The sequence below is a fragment of the Bos indicus genome, chromosome 22 (assembly GCF_029378745.1).
Source record: "Bos indicus isolate NIAB-ARS_2022 breed Sahiwal x Tharparkar chromosome 22, NIAB-ARS_B.indTharparkar_mat_pri_1.0, whole genome shotgun sequence".
NCBI classification, from domain to species: Eukaryota; Metazoa; Chordata; class Mammalia; order Artiodactyla; family Bovidae; genus Bos; species Bos indicus.
Window position 1 is genome coordinate 23,919,174 of NC_091781.1, and position 17,957 is coordinate 23,937,130.

The window sequence follows — 17,957 nt, forward strand, 5'->3', positions numbered from 1 at the left end:
GGATGAGAGACCACAGGGAGCAGAGCTTCCCCTTCCCAACCTACAAACTGACCTCAGACACACAGACACACCCAGCAAACTGTGGGAGTCTATTTTGTAACAGAAGACCTACCTAGCTGACCTTACAGACTCATGAGAAATAATAAATGGTCACTATTGCAAGCCACTGAATTCTGGGGTGACTTTTTACAGAGTACGAGTTAATTGGTAAAAAAAAAATACCTTAGTTAATCTTGGCTTATGAAACTCATCTGGGAAATCAAATTAAATAATTTTTTTCTATATATTTTTTCAATAGAGAGTGTTAAGAAAATTCCCTGAGACTCAAGAGTATGCATTAATATTACCTAATGGTATCAACCCCTATACTGAATCACAGAATGTTTTGTTTTCTATTGCTGGGGAGGCAATTTGGCCATCAGGATCTCTTGATAATTATTACATCTGTTAAAGTGACTCAGCTTTTTATTTTCTATACAGCAATGCAATGAGATTTTCCTCTGCCACCATCCTCCAGGTTAGCACTTTTCCCCATGAAGGTCTAGTTACCATAGTTAACTTCAATATCACTCTTGCCACTTTTAAGGGCCAGGTCCTACTATGGGTGAACAATATCCCACAAAAAGGTATAGTGAAATCCTAATCCTGAGACCCATGAATGTGATCTTATTTGGGGAAAGGGTCTTTGCAGATGTAATCAAGTTAAGATGAGGTCGTATTGGACTAGGATGATGAAGAGGGAATATAGACCCAAACACACATGGGGGAGAAACCATGTGAAGGCAGAGACTGAAGTGATGCAATTACAAGTTAGGGAACACCAAAAGTTATCAGCAACTTCTAGAAGATGGAAGATGCAAGTGAGAATTTCTCCTTTAAAGCTCTTAGAGAAAGCACAGCCCAGCCTACACTTTGATTTCATTCTTTTCTACTCAGGGAGAAAATAAATTTCCATTAAGTCACCCAGTTCATGGTGCTTTGTTACAGCAGTCTTAGGAAACTAAAAACAGTTAAGTTTTACTTGTATATATCTGTATCTTTCATAAAGGAAAAAAATATGAAGTTCAAGACAGAGGGGACAAGTGTAGACAGAGGGGGGATGCATGATAGTAACTTATAACACTCACGTTTTACCCCTAAAAAACTTCAATTTTAATGCCTCAATATTTGCAGATCTCACTAACTTAGTATTTTGAAGATCTGACTGAAAATGTCCTCTCCATAAGTCATGGGCAAAAATGCAACAACCTTCATTTTATTCCCAATACTTTTTCCATGATGCCAAATTCTGAACTTTTTGAATTATCATATTAATTTGAACCACCAAATATCTGCCTCAAATATCTTCTCCAGAAAGAACCCAGAGAGTACAACTTCCTATTTTCAAGGTTCAAACTTGTATGACTTCACTACTTTTGTTAACTTCAACTTTCAGAAAAACATAAAAAATTATCTCACTGTATCACTCTAAGGAAAGAATCTAATGTTTCCAAAGTAACTAAGGATGTTAATCCAAGGTGAAATACAAGTAAGAAAAAGTTTTCCCTTTTGGGAAGCTTACCTTTTAGGGTAGATCTTGGGGCCACATGCTGTGGAGTTACGATATGTCAATGATTCCTAGAATTAAAAAAAATAACATACAAATAAATACATTTTTCAAGGATAAATATTCTTATATGTAGTTAATGCTTAACAATTTCCATTCTAAACAAATTAGAAGGAAATAAAAATTAAATACAGTTGGTACGGATTTCAGGCTTGATAGAATGGCCAAAATTAGGAGACAAGAGTTTGGGTTCTATGCTTTGTATCTCACTAGCTGTGTGAACTTTTTTTTTTTTTTCAAATGTATTCTTTTTATTTATTTATTTATTTTTACTTTACAATATTGTACTGGTTTTGCCATACATCAACATGCATCCGCCACGGGTGTACACGTGTTCCCCATCCTGAAACCCCCTCCCACCTCCCTCCCCATCCCATCCCTCTGGGTCATACCAGTGCACCAGCCCCAAGCTTCCTGTATCCTGCATCGAATCTGGACTGGCGATTCATTTCTTATATGATATTATACATGTTTTAATGCCATTCTCCCAAATCATTCCCACCCCCTCTCCCACAGAGTCCAAAAGACTGTTCTATACATCTGTGTCTCTTTTGCTGTCTCCCATACAGGGTTGTCGTTACCATCTTTCTAAATTCCATATATATGCGTTAGTATACTGTATTGGTGTTTATCTTTCTGGTTTACTTCACTCTGTATAATAGGCTCCAGTTTCATCCATCTTATTAGAACTAATTCAAATGAACTTTTTGTAAAACATGTATTTTTAAAAAATTTTAATTTTATCAAGGTAACCGTGATTGTTAACACTATACGTTTCATGTATACATTATACTTCTACTTTCATATGCCCACCAAACATCCAAGCTCATCACCACAAATTTACTTTCTGTCTGTCACCCTTCACCCATTTTGCCCTCCCCATGTCCCTCTCCCAACTGGTAACAAATTTTAAAAGACACATGCACCGCTACATGCACCATTTGTTCCAGCATTATTTTAAATATCAAGGAATAGAAACAACCTAAGTGCCCGGGAACAGATGAAAGGATAAAAAAGATTCATATACAATGAAACACCACTCAGCCATAAAAAAAGTGAAATCTTGCCATTTGCAACAATGTGGATGGACCTTGAGGGTATTAAGCTAAGTAAAATAAGTTAGAGGGAAGAAGACAAATCTGTATGACTTCACTCATGCTTTATATATGGGATATTAAAAAAACTAATAACACATAATAAATGAACAAACCAAATCAAACAGGCTGCCTGACTTGCTGTGTAACTACTGAGCAGTCGTTTCACCACTTGATGGCTTCTTAGTAATAACAATTTTAGAAGCCTGTGATATTCTAAGGTATTCAGATTCAGTAAGAGTGACCATTTCCTAAGAAAATATGTTACAAAGTGATTTAAAATAATGAAAAACAACTAGGAGGCATGCCACTGTTTTTGTTCATTTTATGATTATGTAAAATGAATGCAACAAAACTCTTCCAATAAATCTGGCATTATGTATGCATGATAAGTTGCTTCAGTAGTGTCTGATTCTGTGCAATCCTATGGACGGTAGCCCACCGGGTTTCTCTGTCCATGGAATTCTCCAGGCAAGAACACTGGAGTGGGTTGCCATTCCCTTCTCCAGGGGATCTTCCTGACCCAGGGATCGGGATCGAACCCAGGTCTCCTGCATTGCAGGAAGATTCTTTACTGTCTGAGCCATCAGGGAAGCCCACAAATATATATATATATATTTATATTTCTGTATATATATTTGTAGCTTCATGTCTATGTGTATGTGTCTATCCTCCAACTTTAATTCTGAGTAATATAATTATCTTTTTATAATTGAAAATATCATTTTATGTGTGTGTGTGTATATATATATATATATATTTAGGCCACTCAGAGGTATCTTTAACTATAAAATTCTAGTCTAATTTACATTTAAACATAGCATATTTGATTGAGATAGAAATAGAATCTTTTCTTGACTAGCCATAAATACCTTATCACTTCTTAAGCTTACACTATCGCCTGGTGGGTAACATAATAGTCATCACTGTATTAAGTTTCTTAATACCTTTACTTTCAAGTCAGTATCAATGAGTCTGGAAGGTAAGAACCAAAATCTTTATTTTGTTTATATATTAGAAATGGAATTTTTAGTTTTTTCTTTACTTTCTTAAATATTCTCCAAAAATAAAGAGCCACAAATGATTCTAACAAATCTAAGGCAGTGCTTCCTGTGAAACAAACAAATCCTATAATTAACTTAACCATGAATCATAAATACATCACTTTTTGATTTTTTAAATATGGTTGGTAATCAGCTGTATATATATGTGTGTGTGTATCTCAAATCCTAATTTTCTTATACTAAGGATACCCACTGATAAGAAGGTAAACCTCTATTTACAGTTACTGGCACTATATACAACTTCAGACTACACATCAAAAACAACAGCTAAAATGAGAGTTATCCTAAAAACAAAAATGGGAAAACTGCAGGCAAGGCTTCATTCTTTATTTTCAATTATTACTAGGATCTTGGCATTTATATATATATTTTTTCTTTTCTTCCAGGATGAAAGTAAAGATTACAATTATCCACTGGAATGATACAGTCTGAAATGAAAGCAGACTAACTTCATTCATTAAATTATAATTATGTTCCTCTTGTTTAAAAGCACAAGCTCTGAGGCAGCTGCCTGGGATGGGATGCTGGTTAAATTATTTACTAGCCACGTGATCATGAGCAATTCGTTAATTGGTACAAGCCTCAACTTCACCTACAAAGTGGGGAGGATAATGCTATTCAGCCTCAAAGAACAGATGAAAAGTAAGTAACATAATGTAATTCAGTTCTGAGTCCACTACTTGGCATATGGTAACCAGTGACTCTATAGTAACATTGTTAAGAGTCTCCCATCCATTATGAAGAGTCTCAGGAGGGATGTGTATTCACACAAAAAATGCAGTCAGTATGTAAAATCTACACATACTTCAAAGAATTCCCCTCCTTATCCACACTACTTAGTTCAAAACTCTTCCCTTCCATTTTAGGAACTGTTCCCTAAGGGCACTTTTATCTAAAGAATTTACCTGTTGGATGGGCTAACATCATGAATACCTCCATCAGATTTGTTAGATGCCATGAAGCAAAAGATGATGCCAGAGACTGGAAAGCAGGATGGAAAGGTTGGAAAGTAAAGAGTAATATCTAAGATTTATCCACAAAGGTCTACGAACACCTCAGTAGATATAGAGGTGTTAGCCTTATTGAATAGCCTTATTTAAAAGGTGTTAAAGCCTTATTTAAAAGTTAGAATGTTTGTTTAATTCTAATTGGAATGAAATTTGACTAAGCAGATTCTTATCAGGTATAGAAGGGATTTAGTTAAAACTTCCCATCAGATGTGCCAACATACAGAGATAAACCAGGTATAAAATACCTAAGTAGATTCCTTCAAATGGGTTAAAATCACAAGAATTACTGAATACCACCTTTGTGCTGCTTTATTCAAGCAAAAAAACCGACATTCATGCTAGTTGATTGTACAACAGCCTCTCCCTGGACAAGAACACATGGAAAGGCTTTCATTCCATTCACCTTTAAGTGCAGATTTCCCATGCATACAAAGCTAATACTCATTTTATTCCCACCTTACACTGTTTTTATAAAGGCAGAATGAGATAATCTATGGGGGGAAAAAAAGTGTCCAGCACATCATATGCATAAAGTATTTATTTTTAAAATTAGTGAAAATTTATTAAATTTTCCAATATTATACCCTTGTCCTTGTTGGCTCAGACAATAAAGAATCTGCCTGCAATGCAGGAGAACTGGGTTCAATTCATAGGTCGGAAAGAACCCCTGGAGAAGGGAATGGCTACCTACTCCAGTATCTTGCCTGGAGAATTCCATGGACAGAGGAGTCTGGCGGCGGGCTACAGTCTATGGGGTCACGAAAAGTCAAACATGACTGAGTGACTAACACTGTCATTTTCACCATCCTTGTCACTTACCTGCTGCTGTAATAAGTTTAAGTTACATTTAAATTTTAATGATGGCTTTTATTAGGAACTCCATAAAAAGCACATGTGAGAACAGACAGGAAATTAATACATAAACAAATGAATAAATAGATGAATCTACCTCTGCTTAGAAGGATTGGACAAATCCGAGTTTTGAACAAAATCAGCTGGTATAAACATAAATGCACCAGCTATATCACAATACAAAAGAACCAGAAATCCATGAATAAGTGTAGACATTCTTGGCAAAAAGCAACTATGAAGAAGCAGCAGCTGGAAAGCCTGGGTCAGAAAGGATTATTTTAATCTAGAGAACAAAATGTCCTGATCTACACCCTGCTCAATTATTTAGAACTAAAATCTATGCTGGTAATTTATTCAGGACAAAAGAATCCTTCCCAAGTGACAGTTTGCTATTGTTCAGTCATCAAGCCATGCCAACTCTTAGTGACCCCATGGCCTGCTGCACACCAGCCTTCCCTATCTTTCACTGTCTCCCAGAGTTTGCTCAAACTCATGTCCACTAGGTCAGTGATGCTATCTAAGCATCTCATCCTCTGCCGCCCTCTTCTCCTTTTGCTTTCAATTTTTCCCTGAATCGGGGTATTTTCCAACAAGTCAGTTCTTCACATCAGGTGGCCAAAGTATTGGAGCTTTAGGTTCAGCATCAGTCCTTCCAAATGAATATTCAAAGTTGATTTCCTTTAGCACTGACTAGTTTGATTTCCTGGAGAAGGCAATGGCAACCCACCCCAGTACTCTTGCCCGGAAAATCCCATGGACAGAGGAGCCTGGTAGGCTACAGTCCATGGGGTCGCTAAGAGTTGGACACGACTGAGCGACTTCACTTTGACTTTTCACTTTCATGCACTGGAGAAGGAAATGGCAACCCACTCCAGTGTTCTTGCCTGGAGAATCCCAGGGACGGGGGAGCCTGCTGGGCTGCCATCTATGGAGTTGCACAGAGTCGGATACGACTGAAGTGACTTGGCAGCAGCAGCAGCAGCAGTTTGATTTCCTTGCAGTCCCAGGGACTCTCAAGAGTCTTCTCCAGCATCACAATTCAAAAGCATCAATTCTTTAGTGCTCAGCCTTCTTTATGGTCCAACTCTCATATCCTTAAATGCCTACAGGAAAGACCATGGCTTTGACTGTATGGACCTTTATCGACAAACTGTTGTCTCTGCTTTTTAATATGCTGTCTAGGTCTAGGTTTGTCATAGCTTTCCTTTCAAGGAGCAAGTGTCTTTTAATTTCATGGCTGCAGTCACCATCTGCAGTGATCCTGGAGCCCCTCAAAATAAAATCTGTCACTGGTTCTACTTTTTCCCCTTCTACTTACCATGGAATGATGGGCCCAGATGCTGTGGTTCTAGTTTTTTGAATGTTGAGCTTTAAGTCACTTTTTTACTCTCCTCTTTGTTTTCTCCCTTTAGAGTCATATCATCTGCATATCTGAGGTTGCTGATATTTCTCCTGGCAATCTTGATTCCAGCTTGTGAGTCATCCAGCCCAGCATTTTGCATGACATACTCTGCATAGAACTTAAATAAAAAGAGTGACAATATACAGCTTTGTCTTACTCAGTTCCCAATTTTGAACCAGTCCATTGTCCCATGTAAGGTTCTAACAGTTGTTTCTTGATTCACATACAAGTTTCTCAGGAGAGAGGTAAGGTGGTCTGGCATTCTCATCTCTTTAAGAATTTTTCCCAGTTTGTTTTAATCCACACAGGCAAAGGTTTTAGTGTAGTCAATGAAGCAGATGTTTTTCTGGAATACCCTGGTTTTCTCTATATTCCAATGAATGTTGGTAATTTGATCTCTGGTTCCTCTGCCTTTTCTAAATCCAGCTTGTACATCTGGAAGTTCTTGGTTCACATACTACTGAAGCCAAACTTGAAGACTTCTGAGCATAACCTTGCTAGGATGTAAAATGAGCACAATTAACAGTAATTTAAGCATTCTTTGGCATTGCCTTTCTTTGGGATTGGAATAAAAACTGACCTTTCCCACCCTGTGACCACTGTTGTTTTCCAAATTTGCTGTCATATTGAGTGCAGCACTTTAACACAGTCATCTTTTAGGATTTTTACATAGCTCAGCTGGAATTCTATCACCTCCGTTAGCTTTGTAAGTAGTGATGCTTCCTAAGGCCCACTTGACTTCACACTCCAGGATGTCTGGCTCTAGATGAGTGATCACACCAAATAACTTTGGTTATTTTGGTAGTAAGACCTTTTGTATAGTTCTTCAGTGTATTCATGCCACCTCTTCATAACCTCTTCTGCTTCTGTTAGGTCTTTCCTGTTTCTGTCCTTTATTGGGCCCATCCTTGCATGAAATGTTCCCTTGGTATCTTCAATTTTCTTGAAGAGATCTCTAGGCTTTCCCATTCTATTGTTTTCCTCTATTTCTTTGCATTGTTCACTTAAGAAGGCCTTCTTATCTCTCCTTGCTATTCTCTGGAACTCTGCATTCAGTTGAATATATCTTTCCCTTTCTCTCTTGCTTTTCACTTCTCTTCTTTCCTCAGCTATTTTAAAGTCTCCTCAGACAACCATTTTGCCTTCTTACCTTTTTTTTTTTCCCCTTAGGAATGGTTTTGGTCTCCACCTCCTGTACAATATTACAGACTTTCTTTCACCTTCACTGGTCTCAGACAGGTATATATCTAGAAATAAACATATATATGATCACCATCAGCTAGAAGTCTATGATGGCACTGAATCCTCCAGGGCAATATGCCTTTACATCAGTTCAGTTCAGTTCAGTCACTCAGTCGTGTCCGACTCTTTGCGACCCCTTGAATCCCAGCACGCCAGGCCTCCCTGTCCATCACTAACTCCCGGAATTCACCCAGACTCACATCCATCGAGTCAGTGATGCCATCCAGCCATCTCATCCCCTCTGTTGTCCCCTTCTCCTTCTGCCTCCAATCGCTCCCAGCATCAGTGTCTTTTCCAATGAGTCAACTCTTTGCATGAGGTGGCCAAAGTACTGGAGTTTCAGCTTTAGCATCATTCCTTCCAAAGAAATCCCAGGGCTGATCTCCTTCAGAATGGACTGGTTGGATCTCCTTGCAGTCCAAGGGACTCTCAAGAGTCTTCTCCAATACCACAGTTCAAAAGCATCAATTCTTCGGCGCTCAGCCTTCTTCACAGTCCAACTCTCACATCCATACATGACCACTGGAAAAACCATAGCCTTGACTAGATGGACCTTTGTTGGCAAAGTAACGTCTCTGCATTTGAATATGCTATCTAGGTTGGTCATAACTTTTCTTCCAAGGAGCAAGCGTCTTTTAATTTCATGGCTGCAGTCACCATCTGCAGTGATTTTGGAGCCCAAGAAAATAAAGTCTGACGCTGTTTCCACTGTTTCCCCATCTATTTCCCATGAAGTGATGGGACCAGATGCCATGATCTTTGTTTTCTGAATGTTGAGTTTTAAGCCAACTTTTTAACTCTCCTCTTTCACCTTCATCAAGAGGCTTTTTAGTTCCTCTTCACTTTCTGCCATAAGGGTGATCAGTGGTAAACAAACACATGGGCTCTGAAGTAAGATAAGGTTCTAAGCTTCACCGCTTTTCTGCTACATCAAGATTTGCTCAAGCAAATCTTTTAACCACTACCATCTCAGTTTCCTTAATTGAAAATCAAAAATACTATTAACCACCTTGAAAGATTCTTGTGACAATAAAAGGATATATGAAAACTATCAGGCATACAGCATGTATTCAATAAATTTTGTCTACTATTACTGCATTATTTGAACATTAAAAGATAGAGGAGGTGAAAGAGACACCATTCACTGACTATACATATTCTAAAAAGTCACTGTATTTAAATTGTTTCTCCTTACATCTATCCTCTTAAGTTATCAGTGGCATTTTCCATCACTGAATCAGTAGGTATTTCTTATAAGTGTTTACTTCCTTCTCAGGTATTTAAAACCCAACCTGAACTTTCCATGGGAGGTAAAAGCCATACAGATATTAAATTATCCATGTTTATTTCCACAATTTCCATTAGCTTGTGGCTTGATATAATTTAGTATTAAAATCCAGGTTATTACACTTAATACTATGCAACAGATTACATTTAAATGCATTTTCCAGTGGAAAGTGGGATGAATTTCTAATCCTGCTGTCTATCTACAAGCAAACAAATGGTCATTTGATGCTTTTGTCATTATCATGACGTACAATACCAACCACAGAGATCACTAATGGGTTCCCACACATACACTCAAGGTAAATAACAATACAACATGATACATAACAGGCTTTAGAGTTATTAAGAGATAATCACATCCCTGGGACCTTCGCTGGGCGCAGTAAGTGGCACTGCTAAAATACGATTATCTCTCGATAAAGAGGGTCCTTGCAGTTTTCACAAAGGGAGGAAAAAAAATTCATTACCATAGGGAAAATGTTCATTCATTATACTGAAACATAAATTTCACAATCTAAGCTAATGAAGAGGGCTCTCCCTGTGATGACAATATTACACAGTGTATGAGGCTTCATATCAAGGTTATGTAGGTACCATCACCTTGAAGAATCTTGGATATAAGAGCCATTTTCTGGAAGACTAATTTCTAGGGTCTTGACTACAAGATAAACAGGGCTGGAAGATGCTTAAGGGCCTAGAGATCTAATCTATTTGAGACTGAGAATAGCGATGGGAATGGCTTATGCAGCTTATCAGCTGTAAAGTTAGAGACTTGAGATACTAAGCTTCCAGAATTGTCCTAATGTAACATAATTAGACAAGATCACCTGAGGGTGTAGAGACAGATGTTTGGTTTCCACAAGGTCCCAGGACAAACAACCAGTGTTGAAGTAGGGAAGGGTGACAAGTGGATTTAGACTTAGGAGAGCAGGGAAAAGAAATAGGCATGAGTCATTGGCACTGTTCTCAAGGATGGAAAAAAGGATGGCACTGTTCTCATGGATTGATATACAAGATAGAGCATTACTGAAGGGTTCTAATAAGCAAGATAACTCTGCTCACCTAAAATTACTCCAAATGGTGCTATTTTCTGATCTCCCTAACTCACAAAAAATAGACAAAAGTTACCTACTTGAATCTCCATTTACTCATCAATAAAATGGGTTTTAAAAAAGCTCTCCTCAGAGTTACTGGGAAAAGTAAAGAAAATATTGAGTATGAAGATACTTACTCTGTACAAATAAAACACCCTATATTTATCATACATTATTATTTAGAAGGATTCATTACATAAACTTTAAAAATGGGGTGAGAATACATAATTTCTCAAAGGCTCTGCCAGTGGTATAACTTAAGCTTATTTGTATTAAATATAATATTAGTAAAGGATACATAACAATTAATTTATTGTAATATGCTTGGAATTATAAGCTTGGTATTTTGGTCCCAAAGATACTATCCTCAAAAAATATACAGTCTTAAAACATGTGCAAAGGTGTTATTGATCTTAGCAGTTTACTCTCAAAGAAATAAAAAATTCTATTGGTCTAAATCAGTGATTATTAAAAAGAGGCAACTTTGCATCCAAATCTAGAGATATTTTTGATCACCATAATTGGGGAATGGAGGTGGGGGTGGTTTGCTCTGGCATCTAGTAGGTAGATGACAAGAATGTTGCCAGACCTCCCATGAAACACAGGACCCTATTCTCTGTTCTAAATATAGACACTAAATGTTATCACTTAACTCATAATTTGAATGACCTGCATCATTAGGCACCCTCATCTACAATTCAGTGCTGTGATAAACTACCTCATCAGCCTCTATATCCTACGAATAGAGATGGAAAATAATTTTCTTTCAATTATTGAAGCCCATATCCAAATGCAGGCTCTTTAGCCCTTTAAATTTCCATTATGAACAATTATCGGTTTGACTAAATTCAATTCTGTCTTTCCCGATGGGAAACCATAGGGGAAGAGTCAATGTGTTGGCAATCTGCAAGACCAGAAAATGAAATTTGCAAGGGTTCACCATTATCACAGAAATTTGGCACAGCTGTAATGACAACCTGTCAGTCTCCATTCCCAAGTCATATATAACTCCAATGCCTGGCATTCCACCACAGTCTAATGTGTCACATTATGTGACATGATATGAAAATATATTAGACACTTAGAATTTTATATTTCCTATAAGTGCCTGCTCTCTATTTCAGTTATACCAACACAGGGGGAATAAAATACCTGTATTTCTGCCTAACAAACAGAAGACAAATGAAAGGAAGCCAGAATTGCAGAAAGTATTAATAACTATAGATGTCAGAGTCCAAATATTTTCACATGGATAATTTCATAAACTTTTAGATGAAATACAGTATGGAATAGTGGTTGAGAGTATAGAATATGGCTTTCAGAATTCAGATCTCCACTTTCTAGCTGAGTGGCCTTCAGGAAAATACTTCTCTGTGCCTTACCTTGTTACCTTCCTCGTGTATTAAATGAAGGTATTAATCCTATTTGCCTCATAGGGCTGCTATAACGATTATATAAATAAGTGTTTAGAAAGTGTTTAGAATCCTTCCTGATACACAGTAAAGACTGTGAAGCTATCAAGTGATTGTTTATAGTAAAAAGAAACAACTTGATAAAGCAGAAGACATGATCCCATTTTACTGGAGAAATAACCTAAGTTCTACAAGTATAAGGAACTCTCCACAAATTCACTCTTTCCTTGAGTCTGCTCAGCACTGCCCTGTTTTCATAGCTGCATGGACCTCAGAGTGCTGTGTGACTGCTGTATGAGAGCTCAACTCCCGGAGCATGTTAAGAAGTACATAGCACACCACTATATGCAGCGGGCGACGCAACAGAGGGGTGGGGTGAAGGAAACAGTCTGGAGGCCTGAAAGGTTCAAAATCTGGTCCCTCCAGACAGAACTTTTGTTCATGGCCTTAAGTGACTTGTATATAAAGAAAACCACAGTAAGGGCTCTGACCTCCAATTTCAATCTTGAAAAATAACGGTTATAGGAAATCTCAGTTTTCAAAAATATGGTCATAAGACTTCGAGGGGCACACATCGTTATTTTTATTTTCAGAGCAGTTCAATATAAATCTATGGGCGCATGCATGCATGCGTGTATGCTCAGTTGTGTCCAACTCTTTGTGACCTCACGGACTACAGCTCCCCAGACTCCTCTGTCCATGGAACTCTTCAGGCAAGACTACTGGAGTGAACTGCTATTTCTAGGGCCAACCCAGTGATTGAACCTGCATCTCCTGTTCCTCCTGCATTGGCAGGCATATTTTTTACTACCACACCACCATGGTACCTAGTTAATGTGTGTGCAATTATTTACAGATTTGTTTTAATGTTTATTTTCCATTGATGACAAGTTTTGATCATTTATATTACTGGTGTAAGCATTTTTCAGATCCAGAATTAGTTTAAAAATCCATTAAATTCATAGAATATGTTAAATAGACAAGAGTAGAGATGGTATGCAGCTATGGTGAGGTAAGATATAGTAAGATAAGATAAGATATATGGTAAGATATAGTCAAAACTATGGTTTTTCCAGTAGTCATGTAAGGATGTGAAAGCTGGACCACAAAAAAAGCTGAGCACCAAGGAACTGATGCTTTCGAATTGATGTGCTGGAGAAGACTCTTGAGATTCCCTTGGACAGCAAGGAGACCAAACCGGTCAATTCTAAAGGAAATCAATCCTGAATATTCATTGGCAGGACTGATGCTGCAGCTGAAGCTTCAATACTTTGGCCACCTGATGTGAAGAGCCAACTCACTGGAAAAGACCCTGAAGCTGGGAAGATTGAAGGCGAGAGGAGAAAGGGACAACAGAGGATGAGATGGTTGGATGTTATCATGGATTCAATGTACATGAGTTTGAGCAAACTCAGGGAGATAGTGAAGGACAAGGAGGCCTGTTGTGCTGCAATTCATGGGGTTGCAAAGGGCCGGACATGACTGAGTGATTGAACAACAACAATGGTAAGATATATTATCCTGGTACATAACTGTCCAAAATTTGAGGACTATTGATATTTGAAAGGGAAATTATATATGAATATGTGAGCCCAGAATAAAAAGGGTTTCAAAATATGGCCCCTGTTTTTCACCAGAAGCATCAATTTATCCTGGCTTTCTGGAAGAGTACTACTTTCCACCAATCATATTTGAGAACTGCATTCCTTTCCACATCTATTGCTAATTCATGGTCCAGAAAGAGATCTATGTAATAGTTTTCTTTAATGACATTTGCAGTAATTGCACAATGACATATCTTGAAAGGAAAACACAGCCAAAACAAAAGAAAATACAAAGCAAGACCATGGTTTTCTTCCCTAAGGAGGGAGAGACTTGCTGATGCAAAAAGACCAGTGTCCTCTGAACAAAGGGCTGCTGGATGCTAAAGCAAACCTTAAAGCTCGGTAAATGTTTACAATATCAGCAAATATTTTGCTATTATCATGAAGAATGAAATAGTAACTAGACAGCACAAAGGGGATGAAAGAAATGATATTTTATGACTTAGTGAATTGAGCTACACACACGATAATTTCCAGGATTGATTTCCTGTCTACTTTTGAAGCAAACAGCCATCAATTTGGAAATCCATGAAGAAGTACGTGAAGAATGCAAACATTTTCCTAGTCAGAGGCAAGTTTTTTTAGCATTCTTGAAAATAAACTTAGAAAATAAACACACACAGACATACACCCTTTGATTCTGAGGACTGTATAGTTCATGCCAGCATGAAATTTCCCTAGTTCACTATAAATCAGTTATGACTTAACAAAACTCCAGGATAGGCACTCAGAGAAGGCAATGGCATCCCACTCCAGTACTCTTGCCTAGAAAATACCATGGATGGAGGGGCCTGGTGGGCTGCAGTCCATGGGGTTGCTAGAAGTTGGACACGACTGAGCGACTTCACTTTATTTTTTCCTTTCATGCACTGGAGAAGGAAATGGCAACCCATTCCAGTGTTCTTGCCTGGAGAATCCCAAGGACGGGGGAGCCTGGTGGGCTGCCGTCTATGGGGTCACACAGAGTCGGACACGACTGAAGCAACTTAGCAGCAGCAGCAGCAGCAGGATAGGCACTGCTACTTTTGAAACCTATTGAAAAATCATCGTGGTGTCCTACATTTTCATAGGTAGGAAAATGCTTTATATGTAGTCTAGGTCCAAAAAAGCTTGGTGAACTGGTAAAAGAATAGGTTTTTCAATTAGAGAAACACTGGTTCAAAGCTAGCTATCTCATTAACTCCTATATGACCAGAGGCAAAGGATTCTCTCTTAGCTTCAATTTCTGCATTTGTAAAATGAAAGCCATAGTAACTGTCAGCGCCTGGCATGTAATATTAATTCAAAGATCATGATGGTCACTCCTATCCTTACTCTGAGTGAAACTTTATTCCCTTGTTCTGTCCTTAGAAAGAGACCAAGTCACTTAAATGAGTTCTCAACTAAGACGGTTATTCAAATTAGGGGTCAACTTTCCTTGACAGTTAGTATGTGCTAAAGTATATTTCCTTGATGATTTGCCTAATCCCTTAAAATAATTATTTGACCTTTTCACTTTGTACCATGTTGTAATTTTCTAAAAAAAAAAAGTTAAAATACTCTAGGAGAAATTCACATTTTTTTGATAGCCTGCTTCTATTAAGAAAAACACACAAAGAAATAATACTTCTAGTCATGTATTTTTATCTCTGCATTCAACTTTATTTATGTCTTATCTCATGCAGCTTTTGAAAAACCCCACTGCACATCTGTGAAATACTGAGAGTCACAGAGGCAAATACCATCTTAGTAATATAAAAATAGCTTTGATCTGACAGACCACCTGAAAGTCTTGGCTATCCCCAACCAGGATCCCCTAGATCAGGTTTTGAGAAATACTGCAACAGGATGCCTTGGAAGCAAAGAGAAGCTACACCTCACTTAAACAGAGAGAGAAAAAGAAATAATAAAATACATGTGTGAACAACATTTAGGGAGTAGATGTCCAGAAAACAATTTTAGCTTAATTTTCTCTTCACAAGAGTAAATAAAAGAACTCTGCTTTGCAGGGGAATCACTCCTTGTAATTCGGTTTTCTGGCTGGTGGAATCAGTGAGGGTAGGGTGGGAGGACTGGATAGGGACTGGGTGACCCAGGCTGGTTCATCCCCCCTGAAAAACTACCTGGATGTAGAGAACACATAAGATTCAAGCAGATCCAAACACTTTTTCCTGAGTTTAATCTATGAGCTTTTGGGTGCAGGCTCAAGGATCTCAGAAGTCACCTGCCTCTATCCTGGCAATAGCCCCAGAGAAGCAGAAGTGAGACCCACATAGAGACACCTAATTAGAGCACAGTGTGAACCCCTGGATTCAACTATGGCTAAACTGAATCCAGGGAATGGCAATGATAAAATTAAAACTAAAAGAAAAATCCAGAAGAAAGCACATTTCTGGCCCAAACAGATAAACCCATAATATAGGTATGGACAAGTTTCCTAGTACATAAGCTTCTGGACTAGAAAATGGGAAAGTTCATGCCACACAGAATACAGACATCTGGTCCAGTACATAATACATGTATGTGTCAAAGACAAATAATCCCTTGGAAAAATTAATACAGGTACATCGTCTAACTATATGCTCCATTGTCATTCTCCTCTGTCCTCACTTTCTGCTCCAAAAACTAAGGCTTCCTAATCCAGGCCAAGGCTGATGTGCTGGAACTTCACACTAGAAACAGTGCTTCTTAACTAGTGGAGGCAATGTCCCTTCCCTACTAGAGAGCATGGGATAGTGTATGAGACATTTTTGACTGTCACAGCTTGTGGAGGGGGTTTTACTGTCATCTGGTGGGCAGAACCCAGGGATGCAGCTAAATATCCTCCATTGAACAGGACAGATTCCCAGAGCAAAATGTCAAACCTACTGAAGTTGAGAAGCTCATCTCAAGGAAATAACCTTGGCATGAGAATCATTTTCTATTTTCCCAGGCTAGTACTCTCTGAATGGCCAGTGCACTATCTAGACTTCTAAACACATCTAGGCAATATTACAAAGCCCAGTATGAAGCTTTACTATTTCCCAAAGTTGTTTGTATTCATACCATATTGTTCACAGACTAAAGTGTTTTCATTTGAGTCAATGCACTAATGAAAATATACACAGATATATGAGTGTATAGGCACTTGCTTATTCAAACCAGGGTTTCAAGGCCATAGTTGCTTTGACCACAATGTTCTGGGCAGGTGGGTAGAAACTGAAAGAAATCATCAAAGAAACTTAATTTAATGGATGGATTATTTGTTGAGCTTCAGAACATGATCATTTGGTTTGAGGCACACCCTGAAAACAAAAAGAATGGGTGATCATTTCTACTGAGGAGATCTGATAAATGGAGGAAAAAGAGACATTTAAAAGTCTATACATATAGAATTCATGCAACTTGCAGCAGAATGACACTTCATGGGAACAATCTAAGCTTTTATTTACCAGCTTCCATGAACTTGCAGGAGACCATGGCAGGCAAAGATATTCTCCCAAATCCCACAGTTCCCATTCATTTCAAAATCCTCTCCTGTCTGTCTTTCTCTCCCCTTGTCATTTACAGTCTGTGCTCCAGAGACAGACTAATGGGGCTTGATTTTGTTACCCTAGCCAGCATTCCTACAGAATACTTCACCCTGCAATCATCATAGTGCCAGCAGTGCGTGTCTATGAAATTAAAATGGAAGAGATTGATTCTTCAGGTATGCGCTTGCTGCTATTGACAGTCACTCCAGATCAGTTCCTCTGAGGCAAGACAGCTCGTGCACAAAAAATACCTTTGCTTATCAAGCTGAGGCTCTGTGCCGGTGAGATGGCAATTTGGGGTCCATATGACAGCAGCCAGAGATGAGCTAGGGAGCTCAGGAGAGTGAATTCTGGTAATCCTGCAGAATTCCATTAATCTGAAATACACTAATCTGAAGCTTCAAATTCTTCTCCATTTTAAAGCTCAGGTCCACTTACAACATTACATAAACACAGGTGGTTCACCCAATAAAACTAAAAGACCCTGACAACAGCATGTTTCAGGCATTTAGATGTTCAGTACATCAGGATCTAAATTTGGGTTTTTTAAACCTTTAAACATATTTTGTTGTGGCAAAATAAATTTAAAGTAAAATTTGCTATGCTTAACTACTTTTAAAAGTACAAATCAGTGCATTAAGTAGATTTACCATGTTGTGCAACCATCTCCATTATCCATCTCCTGATCTTCCTCATTATCTCTAACAGAAACTTATATTCATTCAACAATCATTCTCTAGTCCCTGGTAAACTCTACTCTACTTTCTGTTTCTATAAATTTGACAATTTCAGGTGCCTC

At 38.2% G+C, this 17,957-nt stretch overlaps 1 protein-coding gene across 4 annotated transcripts in view; it reads right to left on the bottom strand.

Moving 5' to 3' along the window:
* CNTN4 (contactin 4) overlaps positions 1–17,957 on the bottom strand; it is a 1,025,129-nt gene that overhangs the window by 777,272 nt on the left and 229,900 nt on the right. For all 4 annotated transcript variants that reach the window (XM_070776310.1, XM_019985102.2, XM_070776305.1 and 1 more), the window contains one exon: positions 1,562–1,617. The gene's annotated coding sequence lies outside the window, so the exon portion shown is untranslated. The remainder of the gene's footprint in view (positions 1–1,561; positions 1,618–17,957) is intronic.